At 40.3% G+C, this 5109-nt stretch overlaps 1 non-coding gene across 1 annotated transcript; it reads left to right on the top strand.

Annotated features, from left to right (window-relative positions):
* The first annotated feature begins 302 nt into the window (after positions 1 to 302).
* Positions 303 to 375, top strand: Trnam-cau (transfer RNA methionine (anticodon CAU)). The gene has a single exon. It is a non-coding gene; the product is annotated as a tRNA-Met (tRNA).
* Positions 376 to 5109: the final 4734 nt, after the last annotated feature.

The raw sequence follows: 5109 nt of genomic DNA, 5'->3' as shown, positions 1-5109 counted from the left end.
GCCAAATTCTCTTTCGATAGACCCTTCCACAGTACCTGCAATCGAACACCAAAAAATGTACCGAAAACATAATTAACATTTATTCCAAACATTGTTAACACGTTCACGGCATACAAACGTTCATTCGAAACATTATTAACCCTTAACACTCGAATGGCGACTCTGAAGCACCGCAAGAAATTTTTGTGGCATTACTTCAAAGAAATTGCAAGAAATATTACACAAATATTTGTTACATTACAACATTTGTATTTAATAGATTACTAAACGTTTTATACGCGGAAATTGGAACAGTCCCGCAGGCTTCGGTGGCGCAGTAGGTAGCGCGTAAGTCTCATAATCTTAAGGTCGTGAGTTCGATCCTCACCCGGAGCAGTTTTTTTTTAATTCCCAAATCTGAGATTAAAAATCAATGTTACAAAAACGGGGGAAGCAAAGTTTATCATGACAATTTCCGTAACATTTTCATAGATCGTAGATATGCGAACAAATTTTGTTGGTCACGTACAGGGCGTCCCGAAAATATTTGTATTTCCTAGAAAGGGGTCATTCCTGATTCGAGGTGACTCCCTTCTCGAAAACGTTCTCCCCGGCTCTGTTCCAACCTAAACGCCTTCCCCCTCCAAAAAATCCTGTGAACCCCAAAAACCGTCGAACTCCACAAACCTCCATTTCCACCTACAAATTCGAATCACCAGCAATTCTCATAAAACAACCTCCACCCCCATCGGAACGTGTACTACCCCGCGCGGATAATCCCCGCATCAACGTCCGCGTTCTCGTTTCCGCGTCGGGATTCCGCAGTTTCGGCGGCACTTAAACTTTCACGGTGACTATTAACACTTTGAACGCCAAACTAAAAACCCGAAAAATTCCATAAAATCAAAGTAAGTTATTTAACACTATTCCTACCGACACTTCACGTATACCTATACCTACCGCGACCGGTCAAATGACCGGTCTTTAGCACAACTTATATTTTTTAATATAGAATGAAGATAATAGCCAATTTGACAGTATAAAAATATAGTTTCTTTTAGTTAGGAGTATATAATGTACATTTTATTCGTTTTCACCGCATAATATTTCGTTTACTATACCCTGTTGGGCCTGATGTTCCCCTAAAAATATTATGAATACGTGCTCTTCCAGGATTAGACCCTTCTTTTACTACTTGCCGAACAGTTTCGTCTACAGCAGTTTCGATTACCTCTTCCTCATTCTCACTATCGGAACTAACTAAAAATCTGCTTCTCTTTCGTCCTCTACGTACGTTCGAAACATTCTCTTCGTCCTCATCGGTGTTCGAGTCGGTCTCAAATAGATCATAATTTTCCGCATTGTCATTTTCAAATCGCACTCTTCATCAATATTATTTATTTTCTCTAATGATAAATTTACACTCTTCGAACGTCTTGACATTTTGGGAATGAATATTCAAGGGATAAAATAAAAAGTAAAATATGAAAATGTAAATCAAGATGGATAAAAAAATGAACAAAAGATAAAATGTGAAACTTACTGCGAAGTATCGTTGGTTTGTTCACTTTTTTGAAAATGACACTTATAACACGTAATACAATATAAAATAAAAGTAGAATAATAATAGAATAAGAATACAAAATAGTAAAAGACTGCCGAATATGCTCCTTGTAACTTTCACGTTTCGATGCTCTCTGTTCAGGTCACAAGACTTTACTGATTTGAATTCGTGAGAAGACGTCTAGGCATCCCCTTCGGCTATGATTTTGTTTATTTTACAGTCATAGTAGATAAGACGGTGTAAGAAAATCCGAGGTTCTGGACCGCTTCGGATACCAATCAGGCAAATAAACACCGCGAGGCCGATAGGCGAGCGAGAACTGTAAACACTTTGAAGTGCCGTAAAGCAATCCCTGGAAGGCACTTCTCGGCTAAAATCATGCCACAACTGCATTACCTTTCGTTTCTAACGACTTTATAGTTTCCGAATTGAGTCTTTGAAAGAATACTATTACAAAAAGATATAAATCGTTCTACCGGACAAATGACCGGTCGCGGTAGGTAAGACAGACTACAAATTTTTCTCAGAAAATAACCAATAAAAAAAGAAGTGAATATTGAAAAATGTATTATACGCATATTTTAGGAAAAGTCGCGAAGTTTAAAGCCGATTCAATTACGTTGTATATAGGAAATTCTAATCGAAATTTTAAAAACGGTCATTTGACCGGTCGCGGTAGTAATAGTGTTAATGAAATAAAAATTGCAAAAAATTGAATGTACGATACTGAGTAATCCTCCAACTTTCTTGCATGTTACAGATCCTAATTAAGTTTAGTACAATGAATATATCAACGTAAAAATTCATTTTAAAACCTGAACAAATAATTCCGTCAGCCACATATGGGTGACATGGCAGTCAACGTGTTAATTAATAATTTCCATTCACAGCCTTCAAGATCCGTCTTAGGTCTTAAGTCTGTGACTAAACTTGTCACATTTTGTTGCTCTGTATTATCGATATTATGAATTCTGATGCCAGAAACGTGTTTCAAGTTTTCGGCTTTATTTCGCAGAGAATCAAGACAAAATATAGCTCAATTTGTAGCTGGAGACATTTTCTAGTGCGCGCTGCTCCCGATTTCATCCAGAAAACTCATTCAATGGCGTAAAAATGTTCGGATTCCACGGCATGCGCATCGTTAATTTTTGGCCTACTTCTAACGCTTGTATTACCAAATATCTGCATAATCTCGGCAGCTGCTGACCAGCGAGCACTAGATTGAACCTTCCTCTTTCGAACGAGCCCTTTACCAGCGACGAAATATTCTTATATAAGGACGAAAACTTGAGGCACGTGAAACCATTTTTTGACGGTAATGTAGTCACTCTACCTTATCGCGAATCTACGAGGACCGGGCCCATAAGAATTATGAAGTAATCGGTGAAGTGTCGAGGTGCGAAAATCAGGGACAGATGAGGGTCGAACGACGATTTCGATACGCTCCGAGTCGAAATGGACTCGGGCTCCTGCGTCGGAAGGTCGAACGTGTTTACACACGCCACGAGACCACTCGCTCACGCAAGAAATGTCGCGAGCTACTTGCTATAGCGTGTCTGCGCCTTTGTAGGAAGAAAGAACGACGAAAGGACTTTCGCCCGGATCGCGAACGCTAATTTTGTATTCGTCCTGGAGCCTTCGGGATAAGGAAGAGGATCCTGCCGGGGGTGGGGAAGGGAGGGGGGATGGAAGGGAGAAAGGGCCATTGGAAGGGTGAAAAAAAGAGGGTCGCGAGAAAAAAGTGGCGCGAGAAAGAGAAAGGGAAAGAGAAATGGAAAGAGAAAGAGTAAGGTTGCTGGAAGAGGAGAGAGGGGCACCGCGCCGTGGCATCCCCACCCGGTGGGCCATCCGCCCCTGAAAAAAGAGTTAATATTGATCCGTTTTTTTATTTGAGTCACCCCCAGGTTTTTCACCCTCGCTATTTTTTCTTCCCTCGGCTGCAGGGATCGCCGCGCCGAGCCGCGCCGCTCGCTGGTACGACAGAGACGGAATTAGTGTTTCTATAGCAACTACTCTACCCCGTCCGCTGTTCGTTCGTTTCTACGTTCGTCCGTCAGTCCGACGGGTCCGTTCTCGTCCGTGGAAGTCCGCTATGGTCCGAATTATCCCGACCCCGGGCGAAGAAGATCAACGGGAACCCCTTCGAATAGGTTCCCTCGAGCCTAGAGGAAAATCGCGATCTGAGAGATGTGTTTCGCGAGGTTTGCCGGGAATAGGTCCTGGAGGAAGAGACCACATTTAGCAGCGAGTTATGCGAATTCTTGTAGGATACTGCTGCTGGGAATCGGTAGAACTTGGTATGGGAATTTTTGGAGAATTTCTGTTCAAATTTGCATGAGTTCAATTACGGCTGAAAGCGTCTTAGAGAAGTTATTCAAGATTATTAGGAATCGATGGCTACAGAAGGACCATGGACCGTTTTAGGACACTATTAAGGAATGGATGGAATCGGATGTGAATTTTTATGAATTTTTACTTCAATTTTTTTTTAGTTCCATTTACAGTGCAATGCTCAATTCAATCTCGAGTGGAATTATCGATGGTACTCTCGGTCCAATATCTGGTTCAATTTCTAGGCCGACTTTTAGTTCAATTTCTAGGGGAGTTATCAATGGAACTGTCAGTCCAATTTCTGGTTCAATTTCTAGGTCGACTTTTAGTTCAATTTCTAGTTCGACTTCTAGTTCAATTTCTAGTTCACTTTTCAGTGCAATGCTCAATTCAATTTCTAGGGGAGTTTTCAATGGAACTGTTGTCCAATTTCTAGGTCGACTTTTAGTTCAATTTCTAGTTCGACTTCTAGTTCAATTTCTAGTTCAATTTTCAGTGCAATTCTCAATTCAATTTCTAGGGGAGTTATCAATGGAACTGTCAGTGCAATTTCTGGTTCAATTTCTAGGTCGACTTTTAGTTCAATTTCGAGGGGAATTATCAATGGAACTGTCAGTGCAATTTCTGGTTCAATTTTTAGTTCGACTTTTACTTCAATTTCTAGTTCAACATCTAGTTCAATTCCTAGTTCAATTTTTGGTGCAATTCTCAATTCATTTTCTACTTCAATTTCTAGTGGAGTTATCAATGGAACTGTCAGACCAATTTTTGGTTCAATTTCTGGATCGACTTTTAGTTCAATTTCTAGTTCAACATCTAGTTCAATCTCTAGTTCAATTTTCAGTGCAATGCTCAATTCAATTTCTAGGGGAGTTATCAATGGAACTGTTGTCCAATTTCTGGTTCAATTTCTAGTTCGACTTTTAGTTCAATTTCTAGGGGAGTTATCAATGGATCTGTCAGCGCAATTTCTGGTTCAATTTCTACTTCGACTTTTAGTTCAATTCCTAGTTCAATTTCCAGTGCAACTCTCAATTCAATTTCCCCATCAATTTCTGCTGCAATTTTCAGTTCATCTTCTAGTTCAATTCGTATTTGAAGTCTCAGCTGAATTCCGAGTTCAATGTTCGCACTAGTCACACGTATCGAGCTCCTCTTTCAAGACACAACGAGCGGTAAAGAAGTTCTGATCACTGCTGATCGTACGATAAATCGTAGTGCAAGTGCTTAAGGGA

Source organism: Halictus rubicundus, chromosome 7 (genome assembly GCF_050948215.1).
Source record: "Halictus rubicundus isolate RS-2024b chromosome 7, iyHalRubi1_principal, whole genome shotgun sequence".
NCBI lineage: Eukaryota > Metazoa > Arthropoda > Insecta > Hymenoptera > Halictidae > Halictus > Halictus rubicundus.
Note: the sequence above shows the minus strand (reverse complement) of the source record. Positions and strands in the feature narration are given on the sequence as shown.